Below are 26795 nucleotides of genomic sequence, written 5' to 3'. Positions count from 1 at the left end.
TTCGGAGCTGTGCCGAAAGGATGGACCATCTACAGACTGCCATATCCGGGGATCCATCCCATAATCAGCCTCCAAACTCTGACACCTTTGCATACACTAGCAAGATTTTGCTGAAAGGACCCAGATATAGCTGTCTCTTGTGAGACTATGCAAGGGTCTAGCAAACACAGAAGTGGATGCTCACAGTCAGCTATTGGATGGATCCCAGGGCCCCCAATGGAGGAGCTAGAGAAAGTACCCAAGGAGCTAAAGGGATCTGCAACCCTATAGGTGGAACAACATTATGAACTAACCAGTACCCCGGAGCTCTTGACTCTAGCTGCATATGTATCAAAAGATGTCCTAGTCGGCCATCACTGGAAAGAGAGGCCCATTGGACTTGCAAACTTTATACGCCCCAATACAGAGGAACGCCAAGGCCAAAAATTGGGAGTGGGTGGGTAGGGGAGTAGGGGGGAGGGTAGGGGGGACTTTTGGGATAGCATTGTAAATGTCAATGAGGAAAATACCTAATTTTTAAAAAAGGAAGTGTTATGGGGAATCATGGAGCATCCTGGAGGTGCCAAAATACAATAAGGATATTCTCTCTTGTGGTTTTTAGATTCACTAATAAAATGATTTAAATGCTGACTCAATTTGAAGCCCAAAGAAAAATAACTATAGTTTAAAAAAAGTTTTGTAAGCCAAGATATAATCTGGCAGCTGCCCAGAGTAGGAGTATATAGAGGAGAATAGAATATAATATGTACTTTGAGGTAAGACTACACCAGTCAAATGGCAGCAGGCACTCACATGGGGAAGGAGGAGGAGAACCTTCATAAGGAATCCCACAGTATTAGGTAGGTAAAAGGATATGTATGCTCAAGTCAGCATCTAGAAGAAAAAGCCAGAATCAGGACTCAAGAAGATATGCTGTCTATGCCAAACTAAATCACACCTTTAAGGGGCAGCCAGATGTGTCCACACTTACATAATTATATTAGAGCTTATAGGAATTTTTAGAAACAGAAAATAATCTCAGTGTCCCACAGAGGTACCAACAAGTAAAGTGAAAGTAGCTCAGCAAAGGATTTTTTTTTTTTTTTTGTAAAAACTGTGCCAAGGTCCAATCTGAGCTAATCAACACCCCAAAAGAGGAAGTTGAATTGATTTTTATTCTTATACAGGTAGCTATCATGTCTTTTCCCAAGTGGCTAGTGTCTAACTTAACAGTCTTTTCAGACTCTCTAGTGGGAGTGCAAACATAGACAGACACTGTTGAAATCAGCATGGCTATTGAGGAAGCTGGGAAGAGCCCTATGCCAAGTTCCACCTACACCACATTTAGATATAAACCCAAAAGATGCTATATCCTGCTACAGAGACACTTGGTCAACCATATTCTTTGTTGCTGTATTCATAATGCCCATTAATTGAAAACAACCTAGTTGGCTATTAATGGATGAATGAATAAAGAAAATGTGGAACATTTACAGTATGGAATATTACTCAGCTATTAAAACTGAAATCATGAAATTCGCAGGTAAATGTTGGAGCTAGAAAATAATTACCAAGTGATGTAACTCAGACAAAATAAGACAAACATGGTATGTGTTTGTTCATTTGCATGTGTGAATATTAGCTGTTAAGTCTCCATTAAGAAGGGTATAATCAGCCAGGCATGGGAGAAACAGGCAGATTTCTGAATTTGAGGCCAGCCTGGTCTAAAGAGTGAGGTCCAGACAGACAAGGCAAGACATCCAGTCTTGAAAAACAAAACAAAAACAAAATAAAACAAAACAAAAGCAACAAAAAAGGCTACAGTCTGTAGAACCACAAATGTTATCTATATAGTAATGAGCCAGGGAGGAGTGCAGATTTTCCTTGGACAGACATGGATAGAGGGGGTAGGGGGTAACAGTCCAGGTTCTGATTTAGCCTTTGATTCTAGAGCAGTATGAAAGGTTTATATACTCTGACACTCATTTGAATATGGATTAGGTTTATTGGTTATATGCTACTGTTGACAGCAAGTAGAACACAAATCAATACTACCCATAAAATAATATTTTATTTAATAAAAGCCCACAATCCAAATAATGCATTAAGGAAACACAAAAGAAGCCAAAAAAAAGATAAGAGAAAGTCAACTGGACTATTTTTTCACCCCACAGGCCACAATTGGCATCCTTTCAAGCTCTTTGAAAATTTGTGTAGACATTTGAAGAATACTCATTATCTTTGCTGGCATTTCAAGGCTATGTAACATATCGATTTACATTTTGGAACGGGGCATCTTGTCTATGGCTAAATTTGAAGAAAGGCAAATTGTGCCACTTAGTAGAAAGAAAACTGCAGCTATAATTGCCAAAGCCATGGCACTTCCCATCTTCTGAGTGTCTGGCTGGAAAGGCAAATTGAAAGATGGTGGGAAGGAAATCCCCCATTTGCTCATGATGGCTATGTAATTGAACAAAACAGCAAGGTAAAGAAAGCTGCTAGCAATGATGTTCAGTATGCCTGAAAGTCTGAATGGATTGCAGGTGCCATTCTTCCGTACTCTTCCCATATGCACATTCGAAAGAGCAATAATGGTGGTGATTTTCCCAAAAAAACCAAGAAAGCTAGAAACTAGCAGCAAGTGCTGGTTTCCTCGAATATACAATGGAATGGAGCCATCGTAGTTGTATTGGTAACATACTCTGGTGTTGCTGGAGTTGCTGTCAGTGTGGAAAACGCAGGCTCTCCACATGCCCACTAAAGCCACTGTAGGCTTGAGGATCACAGGATCTTCATAGTGCCACACTTGCCACTGAGGGAGGCCTGTGGATATGCAGCAAAGTAGCCAGGCTACAGTGGTCAAAGCAAAACCTCCCATTTGGCCATGGCACTTTTTCAACGGCATGATGATGATGACAGTGAATACTTGAGAACTGCAAAGACACACAGGACAAGTGAAGGATGGTTAATTGGCACAAGGATAATATACTCAGATTTACAGTACTAGGATACAAGTGTTTTTTTAAGAGAGTGGTTCTTGTTTTGGAGGACTGCTACTGTAGATGCGATGCCGTATAAGAAAAGTCTAAGAAGGCTCCTGTGGCAATATTGCAAGGCAGGTAGACCTTCTAGAACTTTTAATTCTTACATTTGGTTTTGAACTTCTGAAAATCTTCTGCCTCTACTTCTCAAGGACTAATTGGAAGCATGAGCCCCTGCAAGTGTGTTTGTGAGCATATAATGGGAATTATTATACTTGAGTGTATGCATGTACACATTCATGGGTGCCTTTGATATATGTGTATTTTTCTGTATGTGTGTTTGTGTGTGTGTGTGTATGTGTGCTTGCACATGTGTGTTAGATTCCAAGAAATAGTGCATGTCAGTGAAATGTTCTACCACAAATCTACACCTCTATAATCAGAAGAGAGTCATAGGATGCATTTTCCAGGAAGTCTCTACATGTGTGTTCTTCCTTGTTCCCCCAAGAATATTTAAGGATGTATTCATGGTGGACGAAAAGGAACTCACATCCCTGACGTCAACTATCTACTAAATTCAATGAATTTAGATTAGAATAAAAGTTAGTTTCACTTTTATTGATCAAGAAGCAGCATTTAGAGGCAATATGGGTTTAGCTTTTAATAATCTTTTATTAATTCCATAGACTGCATGTGTAGCACAATTTCTAGGTGGTACTTGTTAAAGATTAGCTTAGCAGTAATCAATGTGTGAATCCTAAATGCCCTCAGGGAAAGACATCATCTAGATAAACTTCCAATTTTTTTAAAGGAATTAAATTAAAGACAAACTTAGTAAGCAAAGAAAGACATCAACAAATGAAATCTTATGAAAATGTAATTCAATGAGTGGGCCTGAATCCTGCCCCAGAAAACAGCATAGCACGGAACCATCAGCGGCATACATGGTCCTGGATTTAAAGTGACGATGGATATAAGAAAGTGTTGATTGAATCTCCCACCATGGTTAGGGAAACCATCAAGGCATGATGTGTGGTTAAAGAGTCCCTGTATGAAGGCTCAGAGGGACAATTTTGTGAAGCTATAAAGGATAGCCTGGTATGATTGAGGGACTTCAAATCATGGGAGATGCAAAAGCCATAGCATACCTGCCACAAAATCTGCTTAGAAGGTGTGAAACAAACCTGAGAGAGAAGGATCATCTATATTGTTTGTTCTGAGACATAGACACAATTTAGAATTTTCCTGCTAGCTTCTTGTCTGGATTGGTCCAGTATTTCCTCACAATGCCCTCTTTCTTCTGATTTGGAAACATAATGTACATTCTCTGCCATTGTATGTTAGAAGTATGGGATTTGCTATTTGATTTTTACATATACTATCAGTTAAGTAATTGGCTTGAGTCTCAGGAAAGACTTTATACTTTGAGACAGTGTTGAGATTATGAAGGTATTTCAGGAACTTTGGAAGCTGGATGGAATGTATTTGTGTAGTAATATTGCTGCAAAGTGTATGGGGGCCAGGGAGTTTACTGTAGTGGTATATATATGAGAATTATCCCCATAGATTAGTATGTGTGAATGCTGTGTCTCTAGATAGTGAGTTGTTTGAGAAAAGTAAGATGTGTGACTTTGTTGGAAGATGGTTGTTTTGTCAAAGGTAATGTGTCAATGTGTTGATTTTGTGGTTTTTAAAAGCACATACCAGGCCAAGATTCATATTTTCTCTCTGTCTCTATTTCTCCCTACCTCTCCCTGCCTTACTCTCTCTGTCTCTGTCTCCCTGTCTCTGTCTTTCTTTCTCTCTGTCCCCCTCTTCTCTCTCTTTTCCTCCCTCTTCACCTGCAAGTGCTGATCAAATATGAGTTCTCAGTTGTGAATGCTTTACTTCCTGTCATGATATCATGCACTAACCCTCTAAAACTGTAAGCAAGTCCCCAATTAAGTGCTTACATTCATAAGAATTGTATTGACTATGATGTCTCTACAGTAATAGAACATTAAACAAGACAGAACTTATCTCAAATACTATGGGATTCTGACTAAGGAAGTCCCAGGAGCATTCAACTCCACGAAGTCAAAAAACATAATGGTGGTTGCTAGGGCCCAGACTAGGGAGAAACAAAAGGGAACATATGCTAAGTATAGATAAGTTATAGAAGATTGAAAGTGCTGATGGCTTCACAATACAAGAGCAGATGCTCCTTCTCTTGTGAAACTATACACTTAAAAGGGTCACTGGTGAGTTTCAGTATGAATGAGACTGTAACCTCATTTTTCAAAGTATACAGTAAGGATTGATGGAAGCTCTACTAACCAGAGACACAATTCACAAGTGAACTGATAGTAGATGATGTTGCTTGGCAGTCAGTTATGCGAGGTAGTAGAGACGACAAGGAAATTGGTCCTCTCACTAGGACTTTGAGGCTCCTTGCTGGCTTCACCACCAGCTCTGAGCGTTTAGCCCGGACTAGTTCTAGTTCTGAGAATTCTATGGACTCACGAAATTCCATTCCTCACTGACATCACTGTCCTGTGTTCTTTCTTTTCTTTTCTTTTCTTTTCCTTCTTTCTTTTCTTTCTTTCTTTCTTTCCTTCTTTCTTTCTTTCTTTCTTTCTTTCTTTCTTCCTTCCTTCCTTTTGATTTTTTAATATTAGCTATTTTCTTTATTTATATTTCAAATGTAATCCCCTTTCCTGGTTTCCCCTCCAAAATCCCCCTATACACTCCCCCTACCCCTTGCTCACCAACCCACCCACTCCCACTTCCTGGCCCTGACATTCCCCTACACTGGAGCATAGAGCCTTCACAGGACTAACAGCCTCTGCTCCCATTGATGACCGACTAAGCCATCCTCTGCTACATATCCAGGTGGAGCCATCGGTCCCTTCATGTGTAATCTTATATTGGTGGTTTAGTCCCTGGGAGCTCTGGGGGTACTTGTTGGTTCATATTGTTGCTCCTCCTATGAAGCTGCAAACCCCTTCAACTCCTTGAGTCCTGTCTCTAGCTCCTCCATTGAGGACCCTGTGCTTAGTCCAATGGTTGGCTGAGAGCATCCACCTCTTTTTATGTTAGGCACTGATAGAACCTCTCAGGAGACAGCTATATCAGGCTTCTGTCAGCAAGTACTTATTAGCATCCACAATACTGTCTGAGTTTGGTGACTGTAGATGGAATGGATCCCCAGGTGGGGCAGTCTCTGGATGGACTTTCCTTCAGTCTCTGCTCCACACTTTGTCTCTGTAACTCCTTCCATGGGTATTTTCTTCCCCTTTCTAAGAAAGACCAAGGACTGACTTGGAGTGGGAGGCAGCAAAATATTGGAAACTTAAATGGAACACCTAGAATGCTTGACTGTGAGACATCCCACACAACCCCCTGAAAAAAGTAAAAAGAGAGCAAAGGGACCTTTAGGATGTGCTATGCCTAAGTGTCAGGCTCAACAGCAGGTTGAATTACTAGGATGCTTTCCTCTGATTATGAAGAATGATGAATGGAATGAAGATCCCTCATGGGAGGCCCTTTCATTTTAAATTACTTACAAAAATAAAACAGGCTCCAGCTGCCTATGCAGCTACTTCCCGTACACTCATATTCTGTGGATGGATGTTCATGATTGTTTTCAAGTAGCTAAAATCTGCTTAGCTGGAGACAGGTTTTTACTATAGAAGGTTGAAAAGGATGAATTGGTTCATAGAGAGTTGTCTAAAGTGACTGTAAAGAAAATGAGAAAGAAAGAATTAACATATGAGATGCTTATGGGCACAGTCAGAGTGGCTCAGAGTGGAAGTTCCCCTAAAATTAACTAAGGGGGCTCTGCTGGCACTCTCAGCCTCAGCCCTAAAAGCATGGGGATGCCTGCCTATGAGAAATGCAAATACCAAATGGCTTGTTAATGTGAAACAGAAACCAGAGGAACGTTTTGAGAAATTTATTGCTTGGCTGACAAAGGCAGTGGAGTGGTTTTTAGCTCGGAGCCAAAAGATATCATTTTTCTTTTCTCTTCTCTTCTCTTCTCTTCTCTTCTCTTCTCTTCTCTTCTCTTCTCTTCTCTTCTCTTCTCTTCTCTTCTCTTCTCTTCTCCTCTCCTCTCCTCTCCTCTCCTCTCCTCTCCTCCCCTCTCTCTCTCTCTCTCTCTCTCTCTCTCTCTCTCTCTCTCTCTCTCTCTCTCTCTCTCTCTCTTTCTTCCTTTCTTCCTTTGTTTCCTTCTATCTTTCTTTTACATACATAGTGCTCTGCTCTACTCCCCCTCTAATTACAGGCCCCTTCTCCTATGGCCCCTTCACCTCTGAGAAGAGGGAAGTCCATCCTTCATACCAGCCCATCCTAGCATCTCAAATCACTGCTGAGGCCAATCAGAAAGTCAGGAAATGTTTCTTATTTTACTAAGACATGTGCTGAGGTTACTCCCTTATATGTGTGCTTATTGCAGTGATTTACAAGGGCAAACAACTACTCAGTTTCTAACTAATCAAGGAAAAGAGAAATCTGGTCAAGGATGCATAGCTCATAAATGTTATTCATGTGGCAAACCAGGACATATTAGCAAACAATGTCCCAATAGTACAGGAAGCACTGTAAATCTTATATTTCTGCTCCCACTCCGGGCATAAATCCAGGCAAGCCTCATATGTCATGCCATCCCTGTCAGGCTGTTTACCATTGGCAGAAGGAATGCCAGTCTCTTTTTCATAAGAATTACACTTCCTTTTCTGGTACTCCAGTGCATTCTAATACAGTAAAGCCCCTGTTAAACTGGGAAACTGAGTGAGGGATCCATCCCAGGCTCCTCAAACAATGGGGGTAATTCAACAGCCTCAGACCACCAATCCATTTGTTAATGGAAGACTATCCTACAGGTTCAATGCATAACTCTGGGTAGCACAGAACTGAACCTCTGTTCCATCTCCCCAACAATATTAACCTTTAACTCCCCTGCCATTTCTCTTTTCTTGGGAGTCTATGGACTCCCTCACAATGGGAGATTGAGATTCATACTGGGCCAGAGTTCTACCTTAGTGCAGGGAATAAATGTGGTTCCTGGGAAGTTTATTCTTATTTTACTGGAATAAATTAAAATTATTATACACCCTCCTATAAAAACAATTCAAATTCATTCATGGCAGAGAAATGCTCAGCTACTTTTACTCCAATATCAGGTTTTTGGCAGCCCAATGACCAAGGCTCTGTGGAGAACCATGGGGTTTCGATCTAGTGACATGTCTTTCTGGGTACAGGAAGTTAAACTCCTAAACTCCTAAAGTTCAAGGAAAATAAATTGAAGGCCTCACAGACAAGAGAATTGATATATTTGGTATCACAAGAAAAGATCGGTGGCCTTCAAATTGTCCCACCTCTGTTATGCCCTCTATTCTCATGGGATTGGGCCAGGAGTTTAATGTTGCTAAAAATTCAGAAATACTACATTGGTCTGATGATGAACAGCAGGGATTTTCTGCCCTTTATGTTGCTCATGCTCTCCCTTTTACTTCATGGGAAAAGGATGTGTTACAACAGGTGGGAATGTTGTTAATATCCTCTAATAAATTAATATCAAATATTACAGATAAGATTTGATAGAGAAAGAGGCCTTGGTAAACAGTCTCAAGGCAGGATTGAGTACACTACTCTAAACTTCTTGAAAATATCAAGTAGATTTGTCCTTTCTTAAATATACATACAGATGAGCAGCCTGTATCCCGCTGGACCTGCATTGTCCCAACACCTCTCCACCCACCTTCATTAGGTTCACTGATCGAGAACCACACAGGTTATCTTCTCTTCCTGAACCCATCTTCCCTGCCCAATGAGTCTCCAGGGGCATTCTCAGATACCCTGCACAGCCTGCTATCCCAGGAGGACCTCCATATTCCCACCAACTTTTAGCCCACTTGCATAAAACTGGTGGATGAGGAACCATTTGGCCCAAGGAAAAACACCAGGAGCTCAGAAGACCAGAATCATCAAGGGTAGGGCTGGCCCAAAACCTTCAACAGGAAAATCGAGGAAATAAAGCCATCCAGATGGCTAAAGGCCTGCAAAAGGTCACAGTCAACAACCCCCAGGGAAACATGACAACTTCACAGCACAGATGGCTTACTAGAGCAAGCCCTGAATATCCTAAAGTAACCAAAGCATAAGAAAATGCCTTAAATCCAATGTTATGAAGTTGAAAGACGTCTTTAAAAAGAAAAATGCATAAAGCTCTTTCGGGAACACAGGAGGATGAGATTGAACCTTTAAAGAAGTAACAAATAAATGCCGTCAATAAATATGGAAAATACAATTAAACAGGTAAAGGAAATAAATAAAACTTCAAGACCTGAAAATAGAAATAGAAGCAATATAGAAAAAACACACACACACAAAAACAAACAAACAAACAAAAAAAACATGATCATCTCGTTAGATGCGGAGAAAGCATTTGACAAAATCCAACAACCATTCATGATAAAAGTCTTGGAAAGATCAGGAATTCAACGCCCATATCTAAAAATAATAAAAATCAACACATAGCAAACCAGTAGCCAACATCAATGTAAATGGTGAGAAGCTAGAAGCAATCCCACTAGAATCAGAGACTAGAAAAGGCTGCCCACTTTCTCCCTATCTATTCAAAATTGTACTTGAAGTCCTAGCCAGAGAAATTCGACAACAAAAGGAGAACAAGGGGATATGTATTGGAAAGGAAGAAGTCAAAATATCACTTTTTGCAGATGATATGATAGTATGTATAAGTGATCATAAAAATTCCACCAGAGAACTCCTAAGCCTGATAAACAGCTTTAATGAAGTAGCTGGATATAAAATTAATTCAAACAAGTCAAAGGCCTTTCTGTACACAAAGGATAAACAGGCTGAGAAAGAAATTAGGGAAACAACACCCTTCTCAATGGTCACAAATAATATAAAATACCTTGGTGTGACTAAGGAAGTGAAAGATCTGTATGATAAGAACTTCAAGTCTCTGAAGAAAGAAATTAAAGAAAATCTCAGAAGATGGAAAGACTTCCCATGCTCATGGATTGGTAGTATCAACACTGTAAAAATGGCTATCTTGCCAAAAGCAGTCTACAGATTCAATCCAATCCCCATCAAAATTCCAACTCAATTCTTCAACGAATTAGAGAGGGCAATCAGCAGATTCATCTGGAATAACAAAAAACCTAGGATTGCAAAAACTCTTCTCAAGGATAAAAGAACCTCTGGTGGAATCACCATGCCGCACCTAAAGCTGTACTACAGAGCAATTGTGATAAAAAATGCATGGTACTGGTATAGGGATAGACAAGTAGACCAATGGAATAAAAATGAAGATCCAGAAATGAACCCACACACCTATAGTCACTTGATCTTTAACAAGGGAGCTAAAACCATCCAGTGGACAAAAGACAGCATTTTCAAGAAATGGTGCTGGCATAACTGGCAGTTATCATGTAGAAGAATGCGAATTGATCCATTCCTATCTCCTTGTACTAAGGTCAAATCTAAGTGTACTAAGGACCTCCACATAAAACCAGAGACACTGAAACTTATAGAGGAGAAAGTAGGGAAAAGCCTCGAAGATATGGGCAGAGGGAAAAAATTCCTGAATAAAACAGCAATGGCTTGTTCTCTAAGATCGAGAATTGACAAATGGGAGCTCAAAAACCTGCTAAGCTTCTGCAGGGCAAAAGACACCGTCAATAAGACAAAATGACACCAACAGATTGGGAAAGGATGTTTACCTATCCTAAATCAGATAAGGAACTAATATCCAATATATATAAAGAACTCAAGAAGGTGGACTTCAGAAACTCAAATAACCCCATTAAAAATGGGGCTCAGAAATGAACAAAAAATTCTCACCTGAGGAATACCGAATGGCAGAGAAGCACCTGAAAAAATATTCAACATCCTTAATCATCAGGGAAATGCAAATCAAAGCAACCCTGAGATTCCACCTCACACCAGTCAGAATGGCGAAGATCAAAAATTCAGGTGACAGCAGATGCTGGCGAGGATGTGGAGAAAGAGGAACACTCCTCCATTGTTGGTGGGATTGCAAGCTTGTACAACCACTCTGGAAATCAGTCTGGTGGTTCCTCAGAAAATTGGACATAGTACTACCAGAGGATCCAGTAATACCTCTCCTGGGCATATATCCAGAAGATGTCCCAACCGGTAAGAAGGACACATGCTCCACTATGTTCATAGCAGCCCTATTTATAATAGCCAGAAGCTGGAAAGAACCCAGATGTCCCTCAACAGAGGAATGGATACAGAAAATATGGCACATTTACACAATGGAGTACTACTCAGATATTAAAAAGAATGAACTTATGAAATTCCTAGCCAAATGGATGGACCTGGAAGGCATCATCTTGAGTGAGGTAACCCAATCACAAAGGAACTCACACAATATGTATTCACTGATAAGTGGATATTAGCCCAAAACTTAGGATACCCAAGATATAAGATACAATTTGCTAAACGCATGAAACTCAAGAAGAATGAAGACCAAAGTGTGGACACTGTGTCCCTTCTTACAAGTGGGAACAAAACACCCATGGAAGGAGTTACAGAGACAAAGTTTGGAGCTGTGATGAAAGGATGGACCATCTAGAGACTGCCATATCCAGGGATCCATCACATAATCAGCTTTCAAACGCTGACACCATTGCATACACTAGCAAGATTTTGCTGAAAGGACCCAGATATAACTCTCTCTTGTGAAACTATGCTGGGGCCAAACAAACACAGAAGTGGATGCTCACTGTCAGCTATTGGATGGATCACAGGGCTCCCAATGGAGAAGCTAGAGAATGTACCCAAGGAGCTAAAGGTATCTGCAACCCTATAGTTGGAACAACATGATGAACTAGCCAGTACCCCTGAGCTCTTGTCTCTAGCTGCATATGTACTGAAAGATGGCCTAGTTGGCCATCACTGGAAAGAAAGGCCCATTGGACTTGCAAACTTTATATGCCCCAATACAGGGGAATGCCAGGGCCAAAAGAATGGGAATGGGTGGGTAGGGAAGTGGGGGGGGGGGTATGGGGGACTTTTGGGATAGCATTGGAAATGTAATTGAGTAAAATACGTAATAAAAATAATGGGGCTCAGAGCTAAACAAAGAATTCTCAGCTGAGGAATACCAAATGGCTGAGAAGCACCTGAAAAAATGTTCAACATCCTTAATCATTAGGGAAATGCAAATCAAAACAACCCTGAGATTCCACCTCACACCAGTCAGAATGGCTAAGATCAAAAATTGAGGTGACAGCAGATGCTGGCAAGGATGTGGAGAAAGAGGAACACTCCTTCATTATTGGTGAGATTGCAAGCTTGTACAACTCTGGAAATCAGTCTTGCAGTTCCTCAGAAAATTAGACATAGTACTACCAGAGGATCCTACAATAACTCTCCTGGGCATATATCCAGAAGATGTTCCAACCAGCAAGGAGGACACATGCTCCACCCTGTTCATATCAGCCTTATTTATAATAGCCAGAAGCTGGAAAGAACCCAGATGCCCCTCAACAGAGGAATGGATACAGAAAATGTAGTACATTTACACAATTGAGTACTACTCAGCTATTAAAAAGAATGAATTTATGAAATTACTAGGCAAATGGATGGACCTGGAGGGCATCATCCTGAGTGAGGTAACACAATCACAAAAGAACTCACACAGTATGTACTCACTGATAAGTGGATATTAGAATACCACTTAATATACCCAGAAATACCCAGAAACTTAGAATACCCAAGATATAAGATACAATTTATAAAACACATGAAACTCAAGAAAAACGAAGACCAAAGTGTGGACACTGCCCTTTCTTAGAATTGGGAACAAAACACCCATGAAAGGAGTTACAGAGACACAGTTTGGAATTGTGACGAAAAGACAGACTATCTAGAGACTGCTCTATCCGGAAACCCATCCCATAATCAGCCTCCAAACGCTGACACCATTGCATACACTAGCAAGATTTTGCTGAAAGGACCCAGATATAGCTGTCTCTTGTGAGGCCATGCTGGGGCCTTGCAAACACAGAAGTGGATGCTCACAGTCAGCTATTGGATGGATCACAGGTACCCCAATGGATGAGCTAGAGAAAGTACCCAAGGAGCTAAAGGGATCTGCAAACCTATAGTTGGAACAACAATATGAACTAACCAGTACCCCGGAGCTCATGTCTCTAGCTGCATATGAATCAGAAGTTGGCCTAGTTGGCCATCACTGGAAAGAGAGCCCCATTGTTCATGCAAACTTTATATGCCTCAGTACAGGGGGATGCCAAGGCGAAGAAGTGGGAGTGGGTGGGTTGGGGAGTGGGTAGGGGATTGTGTGGGGGCTTTTGGGATAGCATTGGAAATGTAAATGAAATAAATGCATAATAAAAAAAGAAAAAAAGAAAGAAAATACAATAGGTGGGAATCTTGGAGATGGAAAACCTGAGGAAAAGAACAGGAAGACAGACACAAGCATTACCAACAGAATTTAATGGGAGAGAGAATTTCAGGCAAAGTTGATACAGTAGAAGAAATTGATACATCTCATAGAAGAAAAAGTGGGGAAAAGCCTTGAACACATTAGTACAGGAGACATTTTCCTGAGCAGAACACCAATGTACCTGATACAGAATTAATATCGAGAAAATATAAAGATGTCAAAAATCAAAGATTCAAAAACAAAACAATGACCTATCTTTTTAAATTTATAGACATGTATATTTTTAATTAAAATATCTTTTATCATTATATTCAACACTATATATTTTTATACCAATCATAAAATTTATGGGCATGTTATTAAATGAACATAAAAAGATAAAGTTTTTTTGTTTGCTTGCTTGTTTGTTTTGTTTTTAGTAAAGCTTAAAATCTTGGCTCTTACTGTGGCACAAACACAAAATAAGAACAATTTTTAGACATTGGAGTTCATAGTAATATGGCATACTTCAATGTCCCTATTATCACCAAAGGATTTTACCTCCATAGTAGCTCAGCTAAGCATTAATAGTTCTGCTGTGTGAAGAAATGAATTGCAGGCAAGATTATTTGGATACAGATTTCATGCTGTGATCAAAGCTATTGACTTGAGTGATTATCGCCATTCTCATCCCACAGGAAACAGGTTACATTCATTTAAGAAATGATGTATTAAGATGGTCTACCCATGAAGTAATTTATCAACTGTTTCAGTGAACAATGTTTTTGCATGGAGAGTGGCACGGACATTAGGTGTGGGTAACATTCTGTTTCATTGGCTGTGATGATTTTGAAAAGCATTCATCTCAGAAAAAGAGTAGCTTATATAGTCATCTTCTTCAAAGTTGATACATAATTATAAATATCAAGCAAAACATTAGGTCTCATTCTCTGTTGTTCTCTTATAAGCCACTTATAAGAAACAATCCTTAATATCTATAATTATTATCTTCCATCGCTTAGGTAAAGCGGAGAGCAAAGGTAGCCCTCGTTGAACCGAGCCAAATAAACGCATTTGTGCATTAATGGCTCTCAAATTGTGGAGAAGTCTCCACTTTCCCGATTTTTTCTTTATCACAAAAATAGGAGTATTCCATGGTGAAGTAGAGGGTTCTAAATGACCAAGCTGCTATTGTTCATTAACCAACTTAGTGGCAGCTTCCAATTTTTCAGAGGATGGAGGCCATTGAGGAACCCATATGGCTTCCTCTGTGAGCCAGGGTATAGGCATAGAATCCTCAATGGCCCTTAGGAAAAACCCAGGCCCTGCCTTCCTATATTATCTTCTTGTGGGACTGGTTCTAATCTTCCTTGCTCTTTTCTTCCTAATCCCTTCCCTTCCTTGTAACCCATTCTCTTCATAATCCCAACAGCTTGTTGAGAATACTCATTGGTTAATGTTAGTCCTAGGCCCTGTAAGATGTCTCTCCTCCAAAGGTTAACAGGAAGAGGGAGGACATAAGGAATGAACCTTCCTGATTGGCCTTCTGGAGCATGTCAGATCAAGGAGCGTGAGCTGATAGTGGGGCTGGCCTCATACCCTAGTCCTTGTAAGGAATGGGATGATTGAGTGACAGGCCATGCCCTGGGCCACCAACTGGAGGAGATAATGCTCTTATCAGCCCCTGTATCTAGAATTCCCGTAAAAGTTTTCCCTTCTATATTCAACTCTAAGGAGGGTCTGGAATTAAGGTCCACCATTAAATAAGCAGAATCAGTCCCGGAAGAGCCAAACTTCATGGTGTCTCTAGGAAAATGATCATGTAAGCTTGGGAGGATAATCAATTGAGCAATCCTGTCACCTGAGGAGATGGAAAAAACACCTTGAGGGCAAGAGCAGAGAACTTGACGTTCTCCCGTGTAATCTTGGTCTATTATTCCAGGGTGAACAATAAGTCCCTTTAAGGTTAAGGAGGACCTACCCAAAATAAGGCCAACACTTCCCATGGGTAAGGGGCCTTTATAGTAGGTGGGGACAGGCTGCACACCCATCTGTGGCATTATCATGAATTGGGTGGTGGAATGCAGGTCCAACCCTGCTGAGCCCTGTGTTGCTCTACGGATGGAGGCATCCACCTTTTGTTCATTGGAGTCCCATATGTTTTGGGGCCCTGAAACCTGGGGCCCTGAAGCCCGTTTTGTGAACTGTCCTCACCTTGAGGCTGCAGCAGCCTGCCTTTGATATCCCTAACTGAGCAACACTCACTGGCCCAGTGATAACTTTCCCACACTTAGTACACAGTCCTGGCACTTTCCTTTTTGTGAGGGCCTGGCACTCCCTTTTTAAATGTCCTGGTTTGCCACAGTTATAGCAGACCTTGCGATCACCTATACCTGAACGCCTTTGGCCCTGCAGGATGGCAGCCGCAAAGCCGGCATTAGTAAGCGGGCCTCCAAGCTCAAGACACACCCTTAACCAGTCCTGTAATCCCTTACTCTTTCTAGGTGTAATTGCTGCTCTGCATTCTTGTGTAGCTTGTTCATAAAGCTGTTCTATTAATGGCATGGCTTGCTCAGGATCGCCAAAAATTCTCCCTGCTGCTTCAGTCATTCTAGCTACAAAGTCTGAGAAAGACTCCTGGGGACCTTGGATGATCTTTGTTAAATGTCCCCCTGATTCCCCTTTCTTAGAAAGCGCCTTCCAGGCCTTAATGACAGCAGCTGAGATCTGAGCATATGCTCCCCAATTATAACCTGTCTGATTGGTGGCATACTGTCCTTGTCCTGTTAATAAATCAAATGTCCAGATTCTCTGATCCCTCTCTGCAGCAGAATTAATCTTAGCTTGTGCTTGGGAGACATCATACTATAATGCTTTCCATTCCATGTATTGCCCCATATTAGGGAGTGCAGCCTTCACTGTTGACTGCCAGTCTCCTGGAGTCATGGCCAGAGTGGCTAGCCTTTCAACTTGAGGTACGGTAAAGTTAGCACTGACTCCATAATTACGTACAGACTCGGCAAGTTCCTTTATCTGAATATACTCCACAGGCGCATGTACACGTCCTCCCTCAGCACCTTCAAAGACCGGAAATGCCTGATATAGTTTTTTCTGTTCCTCTCTAGAGAGGAAAGAATCAGAATAGAAATTCTCCACATAAGGTGGAGGAGCACTAGGACCAGAAAGCCGAGAGGTGGCCTGCCTTGTGCCCCCAGTAACTTTTAGTTTTTTCTCTGATTTCTTCACTCACCTTTCATCTGGATGGTATCTTTCTTCTTTATAGCGAGCTGCCTCATATTCTAACTCCTCTTCCTCAGAGGGGCTAAGCTCATCTGCTTCTGAACTATCAAGCCCCAAAGCCTCTAACTCCTTTACCGGATAAAGGCTTCTCTTTTGGGGGACTTTCTCCTTCTTTTCCTTTTCCTCTCCCTGGGCATGCTTTCCCAAATCTCTCGCTTCCTCGAATCCAAGGTCCTTGGAAGATCTTTTTTTCTTACGTGCACTTCTCCTTCTTAGCGTTCCTAATCTTTCACCTCACTCTGTTTCTGACATGCTGTCTTGTAACTCCTCTAATGTCCCTTGTCCTGCCTTCAGTGATGGGCAGCATCTCTTATCCTCTAGGCATGATTTTATGAGTTTCCAAAGTGGCATAGTCCCTGCCTTTAATTTCCCATTCTGTTGTTCCCTAACTAAGTCTCCCCTTAATTTCTCCCAGGAGGCAAGGGTTAACGACCCTGAACACACGTACCAAGGTGCTATGCGATGGACATCTTTAACAAAACATTCCAAGGTTCTTGTAGAAACTTTTATCTCTCACTGCTTTAAGATAGACTGCAGCGCTGTGATAACAGAATGTGAGGCTCCCATAATGCTTCTTTATCTACAGGAGGGGCTTAAATACAGGAGAGGCACCACAGGTTATGTACATCCGTCTGACTATGCCTAGAGGCAGTCGAAAATCAGCACCACCCCTGGTGAGTGCAAAATGAAACCAAAAGTAATAGGAGTAGCGCTGCCAATATGAGAACAAAAGCTTCCACTGCGCCTTCCAATTGAGGAGAGAGATGAGAGAGATCAAAGCCAAACATGCCCCTCAGGGCTTACCTTCGTCCTTCAGTTCTGAATCCTCTCCACAGAGTGGAGGGCCCCCTCAGAGCTGGGCGATGGTGAGGCGTTCCCGGGTTACAGCGCCAAATGTCCAGCACTATTAGCCTCACCCGCAAGAAAGTGCACAGAATAAAGGATTCTTCTGTAGCAATTATTTATTGCATATTGATGAGGTAGACAAAGAGCCTCAGAAAGGCACTGCTTATATACACCCTGGCGTGGCGTGTCCACGCCTGACTGGTCGCTTACCCACGATAGACACGCCCCAGGGAGGGCTATGACTTGGCGCGCATTTAATCTAGCACATGCGCACACAGCTTGTTCTTTGCTTAGGTGGCATAAGGCACAGCGGAAGCCGGTGCCATGTAGTGATGGCAAATGTTAGAAAGACAGCATTTTCAACAAATGTTGCTGGCACAACTGGTTGTTATCATGTAGAAGAATGTGAATTGATCCATTCCTATCTCCTTGTACTAAGGTCAAATCTAAGTGTATCAAGGAACTTCACATAAAACCAGAGACACTGAAACTTATAGAGGAGAAAGTGGGGAAAAGCCTCGAAGATATGGGTACAGGGGAAAAATTCCTGAATAGAACAGCAATGGCTTGTGCTGTAAGATCGAGGATTGACAAATGGGACCTCATGAAACTGCAAAGCTTCTGCAAGGCAAAAGACACAGTCAATAAGACAAAAGGGCCACCAACAGATTAGGAAAGGATCTTTACCTATCTTAAATCAGATAGGGAGCTAATATCCAATATATATAAAGAACTCAAGAGGGTGGACTCCAGAAAATCAAATAACCCCATTTAAAAATGGGGCTCAGAGCTAAACAAAGAATTCTCACCTGAGGAATACCGAATGGCTGAGAAGCACCTGAAAAAATGTTCAACATCCTTAATCATCAGGGAAATGCAAATCAAAACAACCCTGAGATTCCATCTCACACCAGTCAGAATGGCTAAGATGAAAACTTCAGGTGACAGCAGATGCTGGCGAGGATGTGGAGAAAGAGAAACACTCCTCCATTGTTGGTGGGGATTGCAAGCTTGTACAACCACTCTGGAAATCAGTCTGGCAGTTCCTCAGAAAATTGGACATAGTACTATGGGAGGATCCCGCAATACCTCTCCTGGGCATATATCCAGAAGATGTCCCAACCGGTAAGAAGGACACATGCTCCACTATGTTCATAGCAGCCTTATTTATAATAGCCAGAAGCTAAAAAGGACCCAGATACCCCTCAACAGAGGAATGGATACAAAAAATGTGGTACATTTACACAACGGAGTACTACTCAGCTATTAAAAAGAATGAATTTATGAAATTCCTAGGCAAATGGTTGGACCTGGAGGGCATCATCCTGAGTGAGGTAACACAATCACAAAAGATCTCAAATGATATGTACTCACTAATAAGTAGATATTAGCCCAGAAACTTAGTATACCCGAGATATAGGATACAATTTAAGAAACACATGAAACTCAAGAAGAATGAAGACCAAAGTGGGACACTTTGCCCCTTCTTAGAATTGGAAACAATCACCCATGGAAGGAGTTACAGAGACAAAGTTTGGAGCTGAGACAAAAGGATGGACCATCTGCTAAGTGGCACTGCAATAAAAGATCCATGCCCACGAAGGGTCCCAATATAACATATATAGAGATATAAAAACAAAAATATTACAGAGAATGGGGTTCAGAGCCATTTAAAAAATACTATCACAAAATGTGTGTGAAGCGTGACCTTTAGATTAGCAATGCCTTATGAAAACAATTCGTACCACTACTCAATATAGTATTTGCTTTATAACAGCAAAACCCCCTCATAAATGTAACTTATAATCAATTGATTTGACAAGAAAATATTAAAACAGTGGTCCAACAGGTTGTTAGTGCTCTACAAGTTAATAGCCAAATCGACTAAGGTTCTATAAATGTATGTAATAAAGTCCCTGGTCCTCATACTCAAGGCAGTTTTTCACTGTCAGACAAAATTATACAGAGCCCTTTATGTACAGTGTTGTACAAGCTATATAAAAACACATAGATAATAATGATATGGAGGCCACTTCATCTCTTACATTAACTTATGAAAATGCAAATTCTAATTGAAAAAACCCTTCATTCTATAGTAGCTATTCTTTTCACACTACTGTTGACAGAATAAAAGCATGCCAAAATGTTGGCATAGAGGATCATAAAGCTGAGAGAAACTATGTGCTTCAAATATGTAAAAAGAGGACACTACCAAAAATAATGTAAACAAAGACTTGTTAATTAACCTCAGTATAATAGCACTTCATCTCCCCTTTCTCCACTTGGGGTAGAGAGCAACTGTCTCAATGGTATTGTGATATCTCTATACCTGAATATCCTTTTTCCTAAGGCCCACTGGAATACATGTCTTCAAGCTCCTTGGGGTATATCAGTCACTGATCAAGCGGACCAAACTTAAACATGTACTTCAGGTAATGCAAGAACAACTTAGAAGAGACCATATAAGACCTCCATCAGCACCTGAAATTCACCTATCATTTTTTTCCCAAAAATTCCTAGTATGTGGAGTATTTTTCAGATGAGGCCAATAGATCAAACAAGGAATCATTAACATGGCATGTTGAGGCTGGAATGTACTGTTCTCTTATTATTTCTGGAGCAAACACTACACAGTAGAAGAAACTTCTGGCTGTCCCATTTGCCTTCAAAAAGTTCCCAGATCAGTCCTTCCAGTTCATTTATTCTTGTTATTTGGCTCAAGGCATCCTGATATATACATACAGTGCATTAGAGCTTATATGTGGACTTATGAGAGAAAAGGCTTGAATGCGAAATAATGAAATTTCACACAAAGTGTAAGAGGGTGGTGAAAGGAGATTTGTCTCCCAAAACGAGCAAAAAAAAAAAAAAAAAACTGTCTGCCATCTCTCAGAAGTTTATAAAAGATAATTGAAAATATCTTGAGATATAGTAGGATGTGTTTCAAGTCGCCTTGGCTCACACCTCAGACTCACAGCATTTACTTCCATTCAAAGCTTCCTTGGTAGATCCCACAGAATTTCCTGCCCTCTCACAGAAAGAAATCATCATTCTGACCACTTAAACATGTCCCCTTTTTTTTAATGAAAGGCTCTGTTTCCCATTCCTTCTTTCATCAATGTGCTAAAGCTTTACAAAACCACATCCAGCTATCACAGGTACAAGCTCAGAGAATTACTTTATCCTCTTCCTTGAGATGCATTCCACCATTTCAAGAAAAGTCAAGGCCTGTGGTCTTCATCCAAATGATCTTTGGCAACTTGATGTTATTCATGTGAAATTCTTTGTACATTCTAAATACAACTGTGTTTGTGTTGATAACTTTCCATGGATTATTTATGCTACTAGTCAAACATGTGAGCTCATTTGAGTGGCTTGCAGATATTTACAGGCTGCTTTCTCAGTAGTGGGAGTCCTAAAACAGATCAACACAGACGATAGTTCTTTGTATACATTTAAGCCTTTTATTTCCTTTGGTCAAATAGGAAATTCATGTCTCTCGAGGTATTCCCTGTAACCCAAGACAAGTCATATTTGAACAAACTCACTTATTACTGAAAACATCAAATACTTAAAACAAAAGGCGGTGGATAAGGGCTTAATTTCTCAGGACTAACTTAACAAAGCAACTTATATTTAAAATTCTAGAAGTCATTTCTCTCAGTCTTACCCTATTATCTTCAGGAGAAAAAAAAAACATAAGAACCCAAAAATTTTGTCCAAGCTCATGATTTTAGAAATACTTCCCCAAGGGGGAAAAAAAGGTCTGAGTAATTTTCCATTTTTAACTTGAAACCTAGGCTACTCATTTGTACACTCTTCTATTACAAGCTTTCTCTGGATTCCACCAGGATTGGTACGACATGAACTGGCAACAGAAGACCAGACTGCGAGCTGGTAATAAAAGAGCATGTTCCTGAATTTCAACCATGTATAAACTACATGTTACTTCCAATTATCAATCATTTAGCAAACTTCTCATTGCACTGTGATTTTTATCTCCTCCTTTAATTCTTAGACAAGTCCAAGCCAGGACCTCTGTTAATCAGCCTAGTCCAGGGCATTTGAAATCTGCTACAGATCAACTCAATTATACTCTGAAACACATATGCATAAAAAGGTTCATTAGTATGATTATTGCAGCTATCATACCTTCATAGTTAACACTGCTACAGCACCAATGGTTTGATTCCAGTCTATTCAAATTGCAACAACTTTAAATTTCTACCTTCAAAATAAACAGTTTTATGTGGTGTGTCTTAGTCAAGGTTTCTATTCCTGCACAAACATCATGACCAAGAAGCAGTTGGGGAGGAAAGGGTTTATTCAGCTTACACTTCCACATTGCTGTTCATCACCAAAGGAAGTCAGGACTGAAACTCAAGCAGGTCAGGAAGCAAGAGCTGATGCAGAGGCCATGGAGAGATGTTACTTACTGGCTTGCTTCCTCTGACTTGCTCAGCTTACTCTCTTATAGAACACAGGACTACCAGCCCAGGGAGGCACCACCCACAATGGGCCCTACCCGCTAGTTTACTAATTGAGAAAATTCCTTAAGTCTGGATCTCATGGAGGCATGTCCCCAACTAAAACTCCTTTCTCTGTGATAACTCCCACCTGTGCCAAGTTGACACACAAAACCAACAAGTACATGGTATTTGATAACTAACTTATGCAATACTTCTAATTAATATCAGTATTAATTTTTTTTACATTTAACCTAATTTTATTCATGCTTGCCTAGGGATGGGGAATAGATCATTCAATAAAAACATACAGTAAAAACGGGAGTGGGAAAGGGCATGCTATTTTTCTGTCTCTTCCTTAAAATCCTAATGTTCCTTTGCAACTTTTTTTTGAAAAAGACCTCCATGACATGTTGCTGATCCAGGGTGCCCCTACATTATACCAAGCCTTGAGCAGCTCTTCAGGGTGACCACTTCCATGGACATGCTGCTTCTTTAATTAAACTAGAAAGGTGGGACTGTGATGATGTACCGTTCTGGAAAATCTCTCTTCTGAATCTCACAGCCAAAGTTAATAATATACCTTGACATCACTTCAGACTTAAGACTGCTATTTTACTGTGTACTCAGCCTGTAAAATGGCTGTAAGAGAACAATGTGATAGCCAAACTTACTTGTCTTGGACTTCCCAACCTTTACAACCAAAGATAATGCATAGCTGTAATCTTAAATTGCAAAGCCTTCCATGCCCCGACCCAGAAGAGGTATATAACTCGCTAAAATCAGCAAATACAGAAGTGGATAACAACCTCCTAAAATCCAACATGAAGGCTGAAGGCATACATTTATGGTTATTAGCTAATAAACAATGGTATTTGTAGCACTGTTATCTGGGTGCATTGAGGACCTTGTAAAACTCTGTTAGACAAGAGGATCCATGGTGCCTTTAAGTATGGTGGCCATCCATGCATTCAAATTAAACCAAACTATGGAAGCAGGAATTTTCTGCCTTCTTAATTTATTCCTCCTCTACGTGATGCTGTCTGTGCAGTTCAATAAAGACAAAATGAAATACTGTGTCAGAAATTGACAGTCACTTGACAGACACGCAGACACAGACACACAGACAGACAGACAGACACACACACACACACACACATATATATATATATATATATATATATATATATATATATATATACATATATATATATATGGAGGGGGGAGAGAGAGAAGGAGAGAGAGATTGATTCACAAGATGGCCTTCTTCATGCAGGTAGATTCAGACTCATGCTACAAGCAGAAATGAGACAGGAGAAACAGACAGCATAAAATAGGGAACTTTTCCAAAGGGAAGTATATTTATTTCTTTGCTTAATATGACACTGATGCATTATTGGTAACTCTGAACGTAGCCCCTAATATGTATAGTCTATGCACATATGCATGTGAGTTATGTACCCAGTCACATGTTCTTACATATATTCACATTCCCAGATCCAGTGCTAACTACGGACAAATATCCACACAAATGCATATATTTAGAAATGTTCACTTCCAAGCACATTCACATATTGGCTAATTTGATTGTGTTCACACACATGCAAATTTTGAATATGATCACATGTTGTAATAATCCACACAAGAAGAATACAGACAACCATGCTGGTTAAGCCAATTAAAATTATATGAGTCCTTTATTGGCTAGTGACCAAGAGTGGGCAAAAACTACAAAGAGTGTAATTTACATCAAAGTTAGATGAGGGCCAGTGTCACCTTGAAGCATTCATTTCTGGCAGAACATAGTAATTATTTCAGACATAACATGACAATTATTTTTTACTTGTACTTTCTTCATTTATTTTACTTTAACTTTGGATAAACATTAATTATTTGGTTAATACATGTGGATCATGGTCAAGGCCATTGAAATCTCAAATTGCCAGGGCAGGCATTACCTTAGTTACTTCATTTCCCCCATTTCTTTTAGTTATTTTCAAATTTTTGATTTTAATGGAGAAGCGAGTGTTAATTAGCAATCAGGTAACTAAGCAGGGCCCACTCACTAGATATAAAAGGGAAGGACAAGAGGACCCATGGTGCTTGTGAGTATAGTGGCCAGACTTGCATTCAAATCAAACCAAATTATGGAAGCAAGATTATTTTTTTTGTTTTCTTAATTTAGTATTTAAAATGCCCAAGTATTTAGATACAAATGGATAACTCATTAAATAAATCATATAATTTTTAAACATACATGTTTTTAGATATGCAGAGCTAGTAAAATTATGTATTACAGTCCAGGCTTGGATAGCAATTGGAAGTAGTCCTATAGAAAGCATGTGGCTAATTATTTATATAAGACCAAAGGGGCGCTAGTGAGATGGCTCAGTGGGTAAGAGCACCCGACTGCTCTTCCGAAGGTCCAGAGTTCAAATCCCAGCAACCACATGGTGGCTCACAACCATCCGTAACGAGATCTGGCGCCCTCTTCTGGAGTGTCTGAAGATAGCTACAGTGTACTTACAAATAATAATAAAAAAAAAAAAAGACCAAAGGGAGGAAGGAACATCGTGATTCCTATCTCCAAAAGTCTACTGTTTAATTTCTTAAGCTTTATTGTGTGAAGGCCTCCTGCTGGCTTCTGGGTTTCTAACAGGACCAAGGCTTGAGAGAAGGTGACTCATAGAGGGTGGTCCAGGTATATATTGAAGCTCATTTTATACGAAAATACATTTTAAACTATAAATACAGTCAATAGAGAAACTAGAAACCTCATTATTACTGCAGTGTTTTACTTTGTGCATGACTTCATGTCTCCAAATTGAAAAAGTTTAATGAAGTTAGAAAAGACATAAGTAATTAGATATATAGCAGTCAGTTTTTGTAAGCATGAATACATCATAATAACCTTGGGAATTTATAAATCTTAATCATCAAATAAATATCATTCTTAAGTCCTATGCTTCATTAAACCTTGTATAACTCAGATTTTCTACAACTTGGCTTTAAGTTAACTTGGCTTCATGATTGTGTCTTAATCTGTTATATTTTTATTCTTAGGACAAAATTTCAATTTATTATATGAAACTTAATTCTTCTTCAAAATATTCTTAATCCTTTTTACCAAAAGCATAGCCTCATACATTATATACTTTTAAATATCTTTTTCATATCTATTGTTTCTATTTTGTTTTCCTAAACCAGGGTTAAATTCAAACTACCTAGATTGATGTAGCGAATTAAGATACATCTATACAGACTTTTATCTTTTATGTTACAAATGTTAAGCTAGCTTTTGCTGTTTGAAATGTTACTGCTTTTTAATACACACACACACATACAAATACATACACACACACACACACACACACAAACACACAATTTTACATTTCCAAGAGTAAGAAAGTTTACATTTCAGCAAGACCTTCAATGCTATTGATGACATCGAATAAACATTTTTTAAATAAGTAGTAGAAAGGGAAATATTCAGAAAGCTGCACATCTGTACTTAATTTAGCCATTTTAACTTTTGTATATATGTCTCTCTTGATTGAAATAAGTAAATATCAGGTAGTAGAACTGGAAAAAGTAAAATTAACTCTTGTCAAAAAGTTTTCTCTAATGTGTGTGGGGAGTTTCATATCTGAGGTGTTTTTTTGTTTTTTATTTTGTTTGTTTGTTTGTTTGTTTTTTGAAGGTAGAGTTTCTCTGTATAGCCCTGGCCCTGGAACTCACTCTGTAGACCAGGCTGACCTCCAACTCAGAAATCCACCTGCCTCGGCCTCCCAAGTGCTGGAATTAAAGGCAATTGCCACCAGTGCCCGGCCATATCTGGGGTCTTTACTCAGCTTTCCTATGGATGCATAGGTGGACCCCATCCCCACCACATACTTAGTTTTTAGACTGTATACATTAGTTTCTCCAGAAAACCTTGAGCTTCTTGCAGTTAGGATCTAATTGCACAACCAGCAGAAAGGAGTGACTGGAAGCTCGAGTGCAGGTCCAATGACCTTACCTACCTTCTGCTTTCTTGGACGAATGTTAATGTTTAGCAAGTTCAGCTGTGATTACTTTAAGCAGGCATAGCTGGGTTTCTTATGCATCACCATTCTCTCTCTCTCTCTCTCTCTCTCTCTCTCTCTCTCTCTCTCTCTCTCTCTCTCTCTCTCTCTTTGTCTTTGTGTGTGTGTGTGTGTGTGTATGTAGGTGGCAGCAGACATAGAAAATTTAGTAAGTATTGTCTCTATTATAAAGATGCCTATCACATGTAGCAGAGGATGTCCTTGTCATCTGACATCAATGGGAGGGGAGTCCCTTGGTTCTGTGAAGGTTTGATGGATGTCCCAATGTAGGGGAATTTGAAACCAGAGAGATAGGAATGGGTGGGTGAGTGGGTGTTTTAGGAGGGGAACACCCTCATAGAGACAGGAGAGGGGTGGGCTAGGAGGCCTCAGGGAGGGGAACAGTAAAGGGGATAACATTTGAAATGTAAATAAAGACAATATCCAATGAAAATTTTAAAAAAATAAAGATGTCTTGTACCCTTCTGCATTTATTTAATTTATGGTTGTATCAGCATTGACTATTATGGTTAATGCATCTGGACCATGCTCAAGGTCATGAAAATCTTAAATCTGTTGACAAAGCAAATGTTTCTGTTGCAGGGGTAGAAGACTAGGAGATATCTAAACAAATATAAAATGGAGTCAGGGAAAGATGGAGTTACCTTTACTCACTTTACTGTCAAAGCATATATACATCTTCAAACATGTACAATTCCAAGCCTGGTCACATATC

The 26795-nt window shown here is 40.0% G+C and overlaps 1 pseudogene across 3 annotated transcripts; it reads right to left on the bottom strand.

The window, feature by feature from the left end:
- Positions 1-2070: 2070 nt before the first annotated feature.
- Positions 2071-17734, bottom strand: LOC147004485 (claudin-34 pseudogene; annotated as a pseudogene). Of its 3 annotated transcripts, XR_015047068.1 has the most exons (3): positions 17488-17734; positions 6506-6677; positions 2071-2912 (listed from the first exon to the last, which is right to left on the bottom strand). The product of XR_015047068.1 is annotated as a claudin-34 pseudogene, transcript variant X2 (transcript). The 3 variants fall into 3 exon arrangements; XR_015047069.1 differs by lacking the exon at positions 6506-6677 and having other exon boundaries at positions 17488-17610; XR_015047067.1 differs by lacking the exons at positions 6506-6677; positions 17488-17734 and adding an exon at positions 5277-5410.
- Between the last annotated feature and the right edge of the window lie 9061 nt (positions 17735-26795).

This window comes from Mus caroli, unplaced genomic scaffold, assembly GCF_978045245.1.
Source record: "Mus caroli unplaced genomic scaffold, Mus_caroli_1 scaffold_5, whole genome shotgun sequence".
NCBI classification, from domain to species: domain Eukaryota; kingdom Metazoa; phylum Chordata; class Mammalia; order Rodentia; family Muridae; genus Mus; species Mus caroli.
This window is presented reverse-complemented; position numbering and strand designations above follow the sequence as displayed.